General features: G+C 37.1%; 1 pseudogene; it reads right to left on the minus strand.

Moving 5' to 3' along the window:
- Positions 1–1,130: 1,130 nt before the first annotated feature.
- Positions 1,131–18,423, minus strand: part of LOC129871326 (uncharacterized) — a 30,563-nt pseudogene continuing 13,270 nt past the window's right edge.

Here is an 18,423-nt window from a genome sequence, read left to right on the forward strand (position 1 = left end):
TATTATATGCCCCGGCTCACCATAGTTAAAATAATTATGCTCAAAGGAAGGCATGTTACCTGGAAAAGAAGCTCATTTCCCTTCCTGGTCTGGTGCTGCTGTGGAGTACCTGAAAAACTACCCATAAAAGTGGGCAATGCTGACTGAATTGGCTGGGTTACAAACACCTCCTGCCTGACCCCCTAGAATAGGATTTTTGGAAGTTACATGTACTCTTGGGCCTCTTAGAGAAAGCCTTGACCTATACATCTCGCCGTACTCCCTCTACTTTCTTCACAAAACCCATAACCTCATTGAAATTCTTTTTTGATGAAGTATATGCACAGACAAAACCTGCAACTCGGATTTCAACCTCTTCATAAATAACCGAAGTATCTCCTCCTCTATGATTACCAGCTGAGTAGCATACTTGCATAATGCATGAAATGTTGCCTCATAGGAAGCCATTATCATGGTACCCTGCTCCAATGCCATGAACTCATCCTTCTTCCAATCCCTCAAGATGTGTGGCATATATTTCTCAAGAAACAAGGCATAAAACTAGACCTAGGTAAGTTGGGGGAAAATTGGCAAGCGACACTCCACATAGTCCCTCCACCATTGGTTGGATTCACCCTGCAGCTGGAAGGTCACAAAATTAACCCCGTGCTAGTGAACTATCCCCAACTTGTGCAATATCTCATAGTAGTCGAGAATGAACTCATATGCATCCTAGCTTTCAGAATCGTGGAAGATTGGGGGCTTAAGCTTCATAAACTTTGTGAATATGTCATGTTCAGTCCAGTCATCATTGGGCCTATAAATGGTCAAAAGAAGGCATCCGTCCTTACTACCCCATCTACCTGGGGAGTTGTAGTAGCAAATAAGAGAGCAACCGGAGCTAACGATGCGGCATGGTGGGAATGGCTCCAGTATCATCCAAGCCATTTAGGAAAGTCATGATCTTCTTCACTAGTATGGGGTCCATAAGGGACAAACTGGTAGCCCTTTCTTGGGTGTGCTCCACCTGTTTAGTAGTCTCCTCTTCCTCAACCTTTATGTTCCCCTTTTATCCCATCTTGGGACTGGGAGGGTCCTCCTCTCTTGCTATCTCTCCAACCAAAGCCTCACCCCTAGAAGGTGCTACTTCCTCAGCCTATACCACATCCCATTCTCCTTCTCCTTCCTCGGCCACGTTCTATCGCAACTGGCTCCTCCTCTAGTTTAATAGGAGCAACAGACTGGACACCATTGTAGCATGTGTTCACCATCTGTGGACAAAAGAGTGAAAGAGGTTAGATACCAATTTGGATCTCTAGATACCAAATGGAATCAAGTTACAGCATGAGGGGAAAGAAGATAAAGAAACTTTTCTTAAAGTCCTATAGCCCCTCAAAGAAAAATACAGACATCTGTGTACCATTCCGCAAGGCTCTACTAGACTCATTTTGCTATAATGAGATCAATAAACCTAGGGCTCTGATACAAACTTTTTCACGACCCCGACCCATCGTGATTAACACTCAAACTAACCCTCTTATGGGAGAAACACTATTTAAGTCCAACTAACCACAATTGTAAGTGATAAAATGAATTGAAGTTGCAAAAGCAGGTTTAAATACTTAGAATAAGACAGAGTTCCCAAAAACTCAGCAAAGCTAGTAAACAACCTAAAAGATGCGAAAATTAACACCTAGGACCTGAAGGTCGATGTACCAAAACTCTAAATAAACAAACAAGTATAGGAAAGGGGATACAACCCCAAAATTTATAAAAATAATTAAACAAATAAAGTATGAGTCCTAAAAAAGGATTAGAACAAAGAGAACCCATGACAGCTTGAAAGAACTGGCTCACGCTTGAACTTTAAAAGCTAGTGGTCCTCTATTCTAGGTCTCTCAGCAGCCATCTAAATATGTCCTATACTCAACAAATACAGAGCAAGTATAGTATCAGTGCACAAAAACAATAATGAACTAGTAGGATCATGCGGCTAGCCAGTAAGCGAGACATGAACAAGTAAATACAGCACAATAAGCACATATATATACAGAATAGACTTAACCATTAACAACTCATAACCAATACTTAATATGATCACAGTTCTTCAGTCTCAATTTATCATGCAACTTCACATAAGGGTTCTCTTATGGAACCTACAAATACCAACTTATGTGTCGGAACTTGATAGCTGATCAAAGGTTGTGTCGGAATATGACACCCAATCTAATTTATGTGTCATAACATGACACCTGATCCAATTATGTCTCAGAAGATGACACCCGATCCCAGCATACAAAATCAACCACAATCACAGTAAATAGTCCAACTATCATCTCTACCAAGAACAGGTTCATCACAAGTCATGGCAGTAAGTAGTCATTTCGTATAGTTCATTTCATTCTTCCTTATTTATATACACATATGCATACAGTGGAGTAATTTAACAGGTACATGAATCACATATGGGAAGACAAACTATCACCTACATCGAAACCAAGCTTTAACAACTCTAAATTGCAGGTACTTTTTCATTTCGATTTTGTTCATCTTGTTCTTAGTCTAAAATAGTAACATACATACAAAGGATAAATAAAATGACTTAATTCACATGAATTATAATATAATTCTCATTTTAGGATAAACGTATGATCCTAACCCCTATCTAGGGCTATTTTCCACCACTAATCTAAGGCCAAAACCCTCCCCCAATGATTACCAATTATATTTCTAGGTTGTAGGAATCAAATTACAAAGTAGGAGAGTAATAATCTTACCTTTGGCTTGAGGAATCATGAAAAAATAATATAAAGTTCCCTAGGTCGCCTCGTAACTTCTTAAGAACAGTCTTGCAAATAGAATACCATTTCTAGGATTTTTCCCTGACTTAAAGTCACTTCTGTGCTGCCACAGCAGGACCATCCCACTTTGGTGGCCCTACCCTAGAGAGATATGAAGAGATAGAGAGCTCATGAAAAGTCTCCATCTCCCATATCAAAACATACCCTTATCCCATGACGTCTTAACATTTACCCTTCATGCTAAGTGCAATTCTAAGAGTTTTACATGCCCGAATGCGATTCTACAAAGCCTTTCAGGCTTCATATTGTCTTCAATACAAATTAAATCAATCAAATTATAGGTTCAATCCTCTATCTATTTTTGGATTATCCTAGACGTCGCCTGATTCAAAATTCATTCAAGTCTGGCCTATGCTAAATTTTTTGGACCGAATTCCTTTCTTATTCGCTTATCTGTAATAACAGAAATAGGTTGTTACAATTACAAAAGCTTAGAAGAGAACAATAGTAGTCAAAGAAGAGCGTTAATTACACAAGCTTAGAAGGGAACAAGAGCAGTGCAAGGGAAGCTCTTATCTGGATGGCAGAGATGCCAATGATAAAGCTCTATGGAAAAGAAATGCATCGTTTAGTGAGCTAAGCGGTTGTTTTCCTTTTGTTTTTTACTTTCCATTATTTCTATTGGACTCTATTTTTTTTACATTTCAATAAAAATAAGTCAAGGCACAATTTAAATTCAAAAAAATATTCATAATGTGATTGTACTCACAAATGTCATGAAAGTTTTGCTTTATTCTTTAAACTCTATGCTCAATCAAACATGAAAATTAAATGTGAGTTAAAACTAATCTGCAAATCATTAATGCATCAATGCTCTATTGATCAGGACTTTAAATTAATGATGATAAAAAAGTCTTAGAATTTAAAAAGAGTAACAAGAGTTTTAAAAATTGAGTGTTGGTGATAATTTTATAATTAGTGCTAATGAGATTAATTTTAAAACCCTCATGTTTTATTATTTACAAAAAGGCCCTCTCACTCCCCTACCCTCCCCATCCCACTCACCCCTCCTAATAACACAAAGAATGGTAATCCGAAATAAACTAGAGTATTAACTAAAATAAGTGAGGAAGCAAAACAGGATACTAATTAAAGAAACTAAATAAGAATTAAAAGATATGGGTTTGACATGATCCAAGTAACAACAAATTGGTTAATTGTTGAACCAAATGTCTTTACTTGAGAAACTAATCAAGTTTTAGAATCGGATCTTGACCGCTTCGTGAGTAATAACTAGACAACAATTAGTAAGAGTACTAACCGCCTTCTAAAGAATACCAAAAAGAAACCAAAGATATCAAAAAAGAAGTTATCTTACTACCTTGAACTATGAACTAATTAGGTTGAAAGATAAATTCAAAACCAATTTACCACAAAGGTTCAAAGAACTCTCAATATATTATTCTTCAAAAACTGCATTTTAAAGTAACAAAGATCCCCTCTATATAGTAGTAAGAAGGGGTTGTTCAATATAAAAAATTAATTTAAAAAATGGCATTTTCTAGTGTCCTAGATGGCATCCCACACAAATGACACATAATGTCAAAATAGAAGAAAAATATGACACCTCCAAAATTCTTAGTGGGCTGCCCACATATATAACTTATAATGTCAAAATATAAGAAACAAATTACACATCATAAAGTCCAAGAAGGCTTCCCACACACATAGGTACAATAAGGTCAACATGGAAGAAAAACATTACATTAAATGTGAGTTCTAGAAGCTAGTTAAAAGACTAAATAAGTACTGAAATTTTCTGTTCATTCGTGGGCTGATTTGGGCCATATTTCCTCTCATCTTTTGACTTTAAATTGGGCCTAGTTTGCATGAAATTGGGCCCTAATATTCCTCCTCTTGGACTTAATTTGGGATACCAAATATTTGTAGCATTGGGAAAATTCATTTTCCTTGGGCTTTAGCTCTTCTTCCCCAACAAAATACTTTTTAATTGCTAATTCTAGCCCATCAAGATTGTCTTGAATTTCCTTATTTGGGATCTTGTCATGAGGCCTTTTGGAAACCCCAAAGCTTCCTTATATATTGTTGAGCTTCCATCGATGCTATCATTCCCCTCTTCTTCAAGAAAATTCGTCCTCAAATTTAAACCTGCATCAAATAAAAAAAGATTAGAAACATTAAAGGTAGCACTAACTTGATATTCACCAGGAAGATCAAGTTTGTAAGCATTGTCTCCAATCCTCTCTAGGGCTTCGAATGGACCATCTCATATTGGGTCTAATTTGGGTTTTATTTTATTAGGAAATCTTTACTTCCGAAAGTGTACCCATACTAGATCTCCAGGCTTAAAAATAACATATTTTTGCCCCTTATTTTTCCTCAAGGCAATTTGTTCATTCCTCCTTTCAATTGCAAGTCTTGTTTGTTCATGTATCTTCTTCATTATTTCAGCCTTCTTCTTACCATAAAAATTAATAATATCATTAGTTAAAAAAGGCAGCAAATCAAAGGAAGTGAGAGGTTAAACCCATAAACAACAAAGGAGACTTACCAGTAGAAGAATGGATAATTCTATTATATGCAAACTCTGTTATGAGCAAATGTGTCTCCAAGAAGTTAATTTCTCTTTTAAAATAACCCTCAACATATATCCCAATGTCCTATTTTGTAACATTCATCAAAATGCTCACAAGAGCCTTAAGAATGCTTTGGGAATAGGTCGTTCATGTAATGCATTATCCTTAATCTTTTTGGCAAATACGAGTTTGGAATATCGATCAGGGGGTCAAAACCTACGGTGAAGTAGTCTCGGTAGATTTTTAGGATCCGTATATCAAAATATATATTTTTTGAAAAAACTTCACAAAATATTAAAGTGCGCTCCAAGTCCGCGCCACGGACCTAGCGATGGTTTTTGTCTGAATTTAGTTTTTTTAAGTAAGGTCACTTTAGACTTTTCCCTAATTATTAGCTAATGAACCTAGATATTTTTAGGATATAATTCAGCTCAATAAATTAACCTAAACCTCTAATTCTATTCATTCTCCTACAATTCACCTATTCAAATATTTCTCTCTCTACAAAAGACTCTCAAGGACTCCATTGAAGACTTCAAATAAATTCACTCAAGCTCTCCATCAAAACTCTCAAGTTCTTCCAAATTATTTGTTTTTCTCACTTAAGGTATGTGGGTATTGATTCATAGATTCTTTCATCCATGAAGCCCAATCAATTTCTCAAGTTTTCTATCAAATTAAAGTATGGTATTTTATGGGTTTTATGATCTCTAGTCCAATTGCATAAATTATGATTCAAATTATTATTATGAGTCTATTGTGATATAAATCGATGGTTATTGTATTGAATTGAAGAGTTTTTCCATTAATTCTCCTACATTGATCTTTAAGGTTCATGATATTAATTATGGGTATTTTCAATTATACTTCCTAATGACATTATCTTTATGAATTATGTATGGTATGATAGAAAGTATATGATTATGCATGTTTTCAAGTCAATTACATGATTTTCAAGTCAATTGGTTATGCATTTGAGTTCTACTCTAAGTTCAAGGTATGAATTTCTTCCAAGTTATGAAGTAAGGTGACTTAGGGCCCTATGAGGTGACCTAGGACCTAACTATATGAATTATTCAAATATGATTATAATGATGAAAGGACAATTCTCACATTACAAGTATGTTATGAAAATGAGTTGTTCTATGATTTCAAACTTATGATTGTGACTAAGATATATGCACTTATAATTTCTATGCTATGTATGTATTCTGTGGGATTTGACTTAGCACTGAGTGGACTTGAGGTGGGGGTCCTATCAAAAGCCCTATTAGCAACCTCATGTCTCTTAAACTACATTCCACCGTAGGTTTCCTTCATGACATAGCTATTGGATCCACATATAGCGTATGTATGACCCACCTAGTAGAGTAGAGTCTACCTTGGAAAGTAGATTCCTCTTTTTCTTTGTTGTATGGGAAGATAATGGGATTCTATGTTATAACTTACATGGTCTTATTGTCTGCTATGGTTCCTATCCCAATATGTATGATCTCTTGTGAATGCCATGATTTAAATTATGTCTTTTAAATATTTTGGTCATTATGACTTTCTCATAAAATTACTTATCTCATCTTATCATGTCTTTTACTTGACTATTGTATCTCATGATTTATGTTGCATGTCATACCCTCATACTTAGTATATTATAACGCACTAATGCATACTTTTTGCCAACATTGTCTCATAATGTAGGGGTTGAGGTTGAAGATCATATTTATCTACGTGGCTAGTTAAGATTTCTTATCCGGTGAGGTATGTGGTGAGTCTTCATTTATAGGGGACTAGTTATCGAGTTGGTTATTGTTTTCAAAGACTTTGTTATGTTTCATATTGAGGGTGAGCTAGAGACATATCTTAGCCCCCGCCCATGCTCATGAGTAGAGGCATCTAGTTGGACAAATGTTTCGAGTCTATATTGTCATGTGATATTTTTCATTTACTATTCATGATTTAGACTCTCTTATGATGTTTTCTCTTTTATTTTTACAAACATGGTTTTCTATGCGTTGTATTACCTACATACTTAGTACATTCCAACGTACTAAGACATACTTTTTGCCTATAATGTCTCATAATGTAGGGGTTGAGATTGAAGATCATATTCATCCACGTGGCTAATTAAGCTTTCCTATCCAGCGGTGTTTGTGGTGAGTCCTCATTTATCGAGGACTAGTTATTGAGTTAGTTATTATTTTCAAATACTTTTTCTATGTTGCATATTGAGGGTGAGCTAGGGACATGTCTTAGCCCCTGCCCATACTCATGTGTAGAGTCATCTAGTTGGACAAATGTTTTGAGTCTATGTTGTCATGTGACATTCTTTATTTACTATTCATGGTTTAGACTCTCTTATGATGTTTCTGCTTTTACTTTACCCTATGTATGCTTATGATATGTACAAGAGACTTGGTTGGAGCCCTTCAGAGTTTCGACCACCGTGTTATGACTAGGCCCTAGGTCAGGCCGTGACAACTATGCTAGCCCAAGTGGTGACCAACCAAGGTATTGCGACTCTCCTAATGTTCCTACTCCGGCCTCAAGAGTGATGGACTTTGCACGAATGAATCTTCCAGAGTTTCATCGATCAAAAGTTAATGAGGATCCTCAAGATTTCATTGATGAGTTCTACAAGATAGTGAGCATTATGGGAGTAACTTCGAAAGAAAAAGCGGAGTTGGATTCAATGAAAGTTGGAGAGGGTGGATGAAGGTCCTATCAAATGGGAAGCTTTCAAACTTGTTTTCCTTGATAACTTTTTCCCTCTTGAGTTAAGGAAGGCCAAAGTGTTAGAGTTCATAAATCTTCGACAAGGCAATATGGGGATAAGGGACTATGCCCTCAAGTTTACTAAGCTATACAATTATGCTCCTTCATTGGTTGCCAATCCACGTGCCAGAATAAGTCAATTCATATCGGAGGTGTCTTACTTGGTTTCTAAGGAATATCATTGTCACGACCCGACCTAGGGCCTAGTCGTAACACAGAGATCAAAACCCCGAAGGGATCCGACCAAGCCTCTTGTACATACCATAAATATACATAAGGTAAAGCAAAAGAAGAAACATCATAAGAGAGTCTAAACCATGAATAGAAATTAAGGAATGTTACTTGACAACATAGACTCAAAACATTTGTCAAACTAGATGCCTCTACTCATGAAAATGGGCGGAGGCTAAGACATTTCCCTAGCTTACCCTCAATATGAAACATAACAAAGGTCTTTGAAAATATTAACCAACTCGATGACTAGTCCCCAATAGATAAGGACTCACCACAAACACTAATGATAGGAAAGCTTAACTAGACAAGTAGAGAAATATGATCTTCAACCTCAACCCCTACATTATGAAATAATGTAGGCAAAAGTATACATTAGTACGCTGAATGTACTAATTATATAGGTAATGCAATGCATAGAAAACCATATTTGTACAAATGACCATTTTAAAATAGCATGATAGGAGAGGTAGTAAAAATCATAGGTAGTCTTTAAGAAGGATCAATGCATAATAAACCATAAGAGTATCATATAAAGTATAAGATAGGATTAGTCATTTAAAATATGAAAAGGACCACACATATATGGGATAGGAACCATAACCGATAATAAGACCATGCGAGCTATAACATAGAATCCCAATATTGCCCCTACATCAGAGAAAAGGGGAATCTACGTGCTAAGGTAGACTCAACCCCGCTAGGCAGGTCATACATACACTATGTGTGGATCCACTAGCTAGGCCATGAAGGCAACCTACGGTGGCATATAGTTTATGAGACATGAGGTTGCTACTAGGGCTTTTGGTAGGGCCCCCACCTCAAGTCCACTCAGTGCTAAGTCAAATCCCACAAAATACATACATAGCATAGAAATCATAATTTTTATATCATTGTCATGACCCAACCCCGTAGGCCGCGACAGGGGTCCGACCTGGACCCCCGTACACATACCTATACACTATAGTCAAATCGAACTATGAACAAGAGATACTACTTATAAAAACCCCACTGAGTTAAAACTTTTTCATGTATATGTAGCCTCTTTCATTCGTATCGTACCATGAAAGGTCACACAAGCCAATAAGGCTTCCATAACGTAAAAATATTTACAACATGCCTTATAGGCACAACTGAAATAAATTCATAAACAACCCACTTACATATGTCTACAGACCTCTAAGAATAGTAACTGTATTATATGGTGGGACAGGGCCCCCATCGTACCCCTGAATAAACCAATATATACTTTAAAAGATCAGCATCAAAAGCTAGGCTTCAGAATAGTGGAGCACTTCCAACATAGCTGAGTGGAAATCCTAAGCTGACAGATTCCCAATATGTGTACTTGTACCTGCGGGCATGAAATGCATCCCCCAAAGAAAAAGGGTCAGTACGATACATGTACTAAGTATATAAAGCATAAAATATCGTAATTAAGACAACAACTGAAATAAGGATGCAGAACACAAGTGTAACAGTCAGTAAGCACTATACCTGTACCTTATAACATAATGGCATGTACATCATCCTCATATACCGTATCCGGCCTGCAGTGGGATTTAATTTCACCATATCTTCGTATACGGCATTATACAATCATATACGGCATCATCTCATACATTAAAAATACATCATTATGTTTTCATATGCATGCCTATCTATCATATTTGTCCCTTTAGAGAGGGACTCGGTCAAGAGAGTAATGTGCATCTATATCGTACCGTTACCCTCTCATACCTCATATCTTATCATACCTTACCCGGCCCATTATAGGTCTTGGTGTTATAATCATATCATCATATACCATACCCGACCCACTAGGGGACTCGATATCATAATCATCATATACTATACCCAGCCCTTTATGGTACTCGGTGTAATTATCATATACCATACCCGGCCCTTTATAGAACTCGGTGTCATTATCATATACCGTACCTGGCCCTTTATGGGACTTAGTGTCATTATCAACCACGCACAGGTGGATCATTATCTGAAACTTAATAAGGTAGTCATACAGACTATCATTTGTGGATTAGGATAGTAATCATCTCAGGTGCCCTTTGAGTGCCCCTAGGGCTACATTAAGTAAAGTCTCAGGAGTTGTAGACACATTTTAGGGTAATGCCAACTGGCTTAAGGAAATCAGGCACATCTGTCATCCTAGAGTCTTTAAGAAGGGAGCTTTACATCCCACTACTAATTGACATATAGACGGTTTAGGGAAGGTAGCTCAACTACTTTAAGAGTTTGTCACCCGGAAGTGAGTAAGAGACATAAATCACATCCAAAGCTAAAGAATAGAATTACTCTAAAGCTCATTTCATATATCATCTATCCTTGAGCCAGGTAGAAAGTAGGAAGGGATAGGCTTGACATATTTATCACTTCCCATCCTATAGGAGTTTGAGAGATAATAACTCAACTATTGTGGGACTTTTAGTATCCGAAGGTGGATAGGAGTCAAGAAGTATGCTAAGGGATTTGTGCATGGGATCATCACCAAATTACACATACATATATACACATTGCACTTCTATTAAGGATATGCCAAGAGGAAGGAGATAGCTTTACATACCCTTTATGTTTCATCATCGAGAAGATAGTGGGAGGCACTAACTTAATTAGCATAGGAGCTCTCACCTCAATTGGTAGGTAGGAGTCATGAGTCATATTCAAAGATTTCTGAGTTGGTGTATCCTCACATTTCATATACACATCATACCTAAAACTACGACATGCCAAAATAAGGAAAAGAGACACTTTACCTGCATTATATTTTATCATATAACAGCCTTAAAAGGCAATATCTCAACTATTACAAGAGTTCTACCATCATGAATTGGATAAAAATTATGAACTGTACTCGGAGATTTATGAATGGAATTATCCCCATGTCTCATAGAAAAACCATTCATAACTTATATCTAAGACATGCCAGAAAGAAAGAAGTATAGCTTTACATACTTATGCCAAAAACATGTCAAGAGAAAGCTTCACATACCTCATATCGATTGCTTTGAACCCGGCTTGTCTCATTGTCCTCTGAACCTATTTAACACAAAGGTAATACTAGTATCAATAATCTTTGACTTTCCATCTCTTAATTCTGTCACCAACTATCCATAGGAACCAATTCCTTATTCTCCTTCCTTGACTAGTCTTGACTAGTCTATTAGTTAGTTAAGAAGTTAACGGAATTCGGGCAGCATCTCCTTTATAACATGCCCTATTCGAATTTCCAATTACATCCCTAATCCCTACAGCCAACCATCAACAACACTATGCAGCATATATACAAGCAATTCACATCAACATTACATAATACAAACTCCAAACGACTCGCTCAAAGTTACGATATCCAAAATAGGATTTCTAGTCTCTATTTTGTAAAACCTTTAACTGTACGAAGCGGAGGGTCGTGTGGCTGAAACAAGAAGCTCCCAAAACTCTTTTAGAATACTTTTAGGCCTTACAACACACCACCACACACCTGCACCAGCACCCTACATGCACAATGTCTCATTTCGACTATAATTTAACCATAACGACTTCCATTTTTGATTGTTTCCAACGTCAAGCATTTCTATGATATTTTCACATTTACATCAACTTAAACAACATATAATACACTTCATACCAACACCATAACCTCCAAATTGAAAGTAAAGACCTTACCCAAAATTGACCAAAACTCGCCAAAACTATCAAGACGTGAATTCTGGAAAGCCTACTGTCTTATATTGTCACTTAGTTTCGAAGGGGTAATTGAGGGAAAAAGGATTTTTGGCCTCAATTAAAGTTATATACATGTGTATTAGGGTCTCATACAATTTTAAATCACACCTACAATAATTCTTTACAAAAAGATATGCCCAAAATACCAATAGCAATCCGTGTAGGATTTCCAAAACAAAATCTGGGCAGCACCTCCCCCATACTTCATCACCCTTTTTCGAGCAGAGAAAAACAAAATTGGGTTTTAGAGGCTAAATGAAAGTTATATACCTATGAAATATATTTCCAAAACATCTTGAATCACTTGAAACAAAGCCTTACACAAGGAGTTATACTCGTATTACTAACTGCAGTACAATTCAAAAATGGGTTTGTTAACAAGAACAAAAACCTCCTCTTTGCCCTAACGATAAATTTTATGTTGTTAAACACCATCATATCACCATAGGATACCTTAAACAATTTATTCACGGAGCGAAATCGAAACCTCACCTTGCTTTGGAGGGAATCCGTAGCTCTCTTCTCTCTTCTTTTAGGATTTTCTCTCAACTTATCTTTTAATTTCTAAGTGTATGTTGCTGAAAAATGAAAGGCTAGTCATCAGTATACATATATATATAGTCCCTTAGGAGGTGACACATGGCATCCTCTAAGGGTTACACGTGGCGCCCCCTAGGGCGCCACCTCACACCATGTAGCCAATCATACGCTGCTACATGGCAGCATGGGGTCCACCCCAAGGTGTGTCACCTGTGCCACATGTACCTATAATGTGCTGCCATGTGTCAAGTAGGTTAGTCACCTACCTGTTTCAAGTAGGTGCGTCATTTCCTTATTTCTCTTCCGTGGCTTCGTAATATCACCACACTTTAAGAGCCTATGTATTCCTTGCTACTTAATCTCAACATGCACTCGAGTAGTTTAAGTAAGTAAGACCTCCCAGTTGGTAGCTTACGCGAGTCAATCGAGTCCTACGACTCATTTCTCGGCCTCCAACTCCTTTCGAATTTTTATAACCCTATTTCCAATCTTCCCTATTATTGGGGTATCTCATTCTCCCCTACTTAGAGTTGTTTGATAGCGTTATACACTATCCGACTCACATGACGGCTTCAAAGAAACTTAAGAGCCTTCCCAAAAACCTAAGAAGCTTAAGAAGCATTCCAAAGTACCAAAGTACGGGGTGTAACAATCATAGTCATTATCATAGGTTTGAAATCATAGAGTAGCTCATTTTCATAACATACTTGTAATGTGAGAATTGTCTTTTCATCATTACAATCATACATACATAGACATAATTCATACTTAGAAAATTCATGACCATAGCTTGTACTTGAAATTAGGGTAAGACATTAATGCATGATCAATTGACTTGAAAATCATGAAATTTACTTGAACACATACATGATCATAAACTTTATATTAGCCCATACATAATTCATATAGATAATATCATTAGGAAGTATAATTGAAAATACTCATATTTGGCAACATGAACCCTAGAAATTTATTACGACCCAACCTCGTAGGCCATGACGGGTGCCAGAATTGGACACTAGTGTATACCCCTGCTAACTATAAATGAATCTATCCCCTATTTGAGTCATAATGTAACAATAGCCACAATAACATATAAGCCGATGAGGCCATTGCAATATATAGGGACAACTGTACACACATACATATACAACCTACATACATGTCCACTGACCTCTAAGAGCAAGAACAGTAACATAAGGCGGGATAGGACCTCCGTCGTACCCCTAAACAAATAAATGTATACATAGGAGGACTGGTACCAACAAGCTAAGCTCCAGAATAGTGGAGCACTCCCAACATAGCTGAGTGGAAATTCTAAGCTGACGGATGTCCAAAATACGTATCTGTACCTGCGGATATGAAATGCAGCCCCCAGAAGAAAGGGGTTCAGTACGATACATGTACTAAGTATATAAAGTATAAAACATCATAACTGAGATAACAGCTGAAATAGAGATGCAGGAAAACAAGTATAACAATTAACAATTACTATACCTGTACCTTATGAAATAAGGGCATGTACATCCTCCTTATATACCGTACTCGATCCACTGTGGGGCTCGGTGTTATCACATCATTGTATAAGGAATCATGCCATCATATACTGTATCATCTCATATGTTAGAAATACATCATTATGTTTTCACATGTATGCCTATCTATTGTATCTGACTCTTTAGTGAGGGACTCGATGAAAGAGTAGTGTACATATCATACCGTACCTAGCCCATTATGGGACTTGGTGCCATTATCACATAGTAAAATATGTAGAGGAACATTCGGCCCGATCCATAGATAGTAATATATACCGAAGAACGTACGGCCCGATCCATAATTTAAAACAATGTTCAGGAACGTACGACCTAATCCATATTTTCATCATATCACCGTATATATATATCAATCTCGGGACTCGGTGAATAACATCATCACATAAGGCATTATCGTATACTTCATCTTCATTATATATAGTATTTCATCATCGTATACTTCAAACATATATATATATCCAGCCTAGGACTCAGTGAAAGAGTAGTAAAGTTGTGCACGATAATGTTCTCGGCCCCTCTATGGGACTCGGAGGAAGATGGGTTACAGCGTGCACGAGTAGAGTAGTGAGAAACCATATAAAACTTAAATCATCATCCAAGACTCAATAAAATAGTCAAGTAAACCGACACTTGAAGACCAGAGTAGTAATCGTCTTGAGTACCTTCTAAACATCATTAGGGATCATGTCAACTGGAGTCTCAGGAATCGTAGACGTGTATTGAGACAAAGCTAAACAACTTATGGAATTAGAGACATTTTTCATCATAGAGACCTTAGGAGACTCGAGGGTCGTAGTTCAACTAATTTGAGAACTTCAACATTCAGAAGTGAATAATGGTCACGAGTTATACTCGGAGCTCATAAATGGAATTATTTTCAAAGCGTATCTCATATTTCAAACAATTAAAGGTGAGTAAGAATCATGCATTATGTTCTGTACTAGTGAATGGAATTACCCCAACTCTCATATTATTCATTACTTACATCTAATACATGCCAAAAGAAATAAAGGACAGCTTTACATACCTATGCCAAAAATATGCCAAGAGAAAGAAGGTAGCTTCACATACCTCTTATGGACTACCCTTAACTATGTTCCCCTCGTCGTCTTTTGAACCTACTTAACTTGAAATAAATACTAAGTTTAATAACCCTCCACTTTCTAATTTCCAACTCTACAACCAAGTATCCATAGGAATCGTTTTCTAATCTATTTCCCTCGACTAGTTTATTACTAGTTCCGAAGTTATCGGAAATCGGGCAGCATCTCCCCTGTAACTTGCCCTATCCAACTGCTAATCTTAGCAGCCATATTACCAACAACAACCAGCAGCTATATATACAATCAAATCACTTCAACATTACTCAATACAACTCCAAACAACTAGCTCAAAACTACGATACCAAAATAGAGTTTTTTTAACCTTTATTTCATAAAACCTTTAATAATATGAAACGGAGGGTCGTGTGGATGAAAACTGAAGTACCCACATCCATTTTAGAACACTTTCCATCCCTGTAACACGCCACCCAACCATCTGCAATTGCAGCACCACAATCACAACATACTACTCGACTTCGATTTGACTATAACAATTTCAATTTAGTTTGTTTTTAACGTCAAGCATCCTTATACAAGTTTTCCACTTAAACCTTAATTTAAGACATTTAATATACTGTATAACAACATCATAAACTCCAATTTGAAAGGGAAAACCTTACCTTGCCCTAAACTTGCCAAAACTCGCCTCGAAAGTTTTTTTAGAACGGCTAAAACTTCGTAGTTGTTTGTTAACCTTTTGGTGCTGCTACGAACCATAAATTTACATTACTAACACCTCCATACCATCATGGTATATCTTAGATAATTAATTCACAAAATGAAATTGGAAAACTTACATTTTTTTCCTCTCCAAACCCGTAGCCTCTCTCTCTAGCTTAGGGTATCTCCTTTTTTTTCTCTAGAGTTTTCTTGAACTTAGGAGATAAGAATGACTTTTATTGATAAGTATGATCATAAAACATATATATAGGCCACCTTAGAAGGTGACACATATCAACCCCTAAGTAGTGACACATGTCAAGCCCTCATTGGGCCAACACATCACCTCCTCCAACCATGTGCTGCCATATGGCATGTGGGGGGTCTACCCCCTAGATCCAGTTGCTTCCACGTGGCACTTCCAGCTGCTTCCATGTGGCAATCTCTCATGCTTCCATATGTCACCTTCTTTTCCCCCTTGTGTGTTCATAATCTCATTTTATTTTACGAACCTATGTAATCCTTGCTACGTAAGCTTGGTATGTACTCAAGTAACTTAAGTATGTAAGATTTCCAAGTTGGTAGCTTATGTAAGTAAGTCGAGTCCTACGACTCATTACTTGGCCTCCAACTCCTTCCGGATTTTTATAATCATATTTCCAATCTTCCTTACTATGGAGTGTCACATTCTCCCTTCCTTAGAGTTATTTGGTAGCGTTATACAGTATCCGGCTTGCATGGTAACTTCTAAGAGGCTTACGGACCTTCCACGAAACTTAAGAACCTTTCAAGAAACTTAAGAAGCATTCCAAGGTACAAAAGTATGGGGTATAACATCCTTCCCCTATTTAGAACATTCATCCTCAAATGTGAACCAAAACCTTCCTCAAGATCTTATACAACCATATGGAGAGTTTTTCTGTTCCATTGCAATAACATATACTTTCATTGAGCAATCAATATCAGAGTTCCAAAGGTTGGGATTACCTGTAGACACAAGGAATAGGTACGGATACTTGTGATTTATTTCCTCTTCAGCTTCCCAGGTCACTTCTTCACAATTTTCATTTCGCCTCAACACCTTGATGGAAACTACGTCCTTAACTCGCAACTTCCTACTCCACCGATCTAGGATGGCGATAGGTTTCTTCTCATTAGTTCAGATTCTTCCATGGTCCTTAGCTCAGATTTGACTCCAATTTTCCTGTTGCACATTACATTACGTTGCCATCTCTGCAATAATGTGCGAAGGCACTCAATTTGGCCCAAGATTTACCTTAGCGTCATTTTGCTAGTATTTAGGTTCTGCCTTTCCCTCTCTTATTTTATCTTACAACCGGTATTGGGGTAGATCTTTAGTTCAACCATGACCATGTCCTTTTTGGTCATTTTATTTAACTTCCCTTTTGTATTTCTCTGTAACAGACCCAAAATATCATAACTCCTTTTCATCATGTACTCCACTGCTTGGTCTTATGTTGTATATCTATCTATCTATATATATATATATATATATATATATATATATATTCATAGGTTGCATAACTACTTTTATACCACCAGTATGAGGTAGACACAGTCCTTTCGTTTCCTAGTCCATCTTGCTTCACATATCGCCTTCACACTGGAACTTGCTCGCGCTGGCGCTATTCTGTCCTACCCTTTTTCCTTCCTTTAAGTACTCCTTTGTCTCCTCATTTCCTACCATAGGAGATTTTCTATTCTTTCTCCTTGACACTTGTATATCACATCTCAGCGGCCAACAACTATGTTCCCATATCTTAATCTTTACTCATCTATGGTCTTGCTACCCTTTACATAGTCCTTAGATCGCTCAGTCTTACTTTCTTATTGTATTCACCCCTTTTGTATGCACCTATCCATTAGGGTCTCTGCTAATGGTTCTCCACATGGTCTTATATATCATGGCTTCTATCCATTTATTATTGGCCTTCAGCCCTTGCTAACTCGTGCCCGCATGGGATCTCGCTTAAAGTTTAAGTGTTCCCGTTAACATGTGATAGTGTTAGTTGACTTCATCTCACACTTGTATTTCTCTTGTCCACTTCCCCCCTTTAGGGTGTACCCATGTCATCCTCTATTTATTTTCAACTGTTCATACGCATATGATTTGTTCCAACACATTTGACATACTGCACCATATCTACACCTTCTGTTAAATCATTTATACTTTAGGTTTCCCCTGTAAGAAACCTTAATACAACCATGGGGTGCTTAAAATTCTCGATAACTAGTACCCAACCTAGTACAAGTACTGGTACTCGAGTCATATAATTAATGTAGTAGTTCATTCAGAGCTACATTCCTCTCTTTCCTACCAGTGATTAGCTAGCCTGGATCCGTCCAAAGGTAAATGATTCTCAATCTCAATCCACCTAATCATTTCAACTTCTCCATTCGGAAGTACTTGTACTCTAGTGACCCGTGT

Source organism: Solanum dulcamara, chromosome 2 (genome assembly GCF_947179165.1).
Source record: "Solanum dulcamara chromosome 2, daSolDulc1.2, whole genome shotgun sequence".
Lineage (NCBI taxonomy): Eukaryota > Viridiplantae > Streptophyta > Magnoliopsida > Solanales > Solanaceae > Solanum > Solanum dulcamara.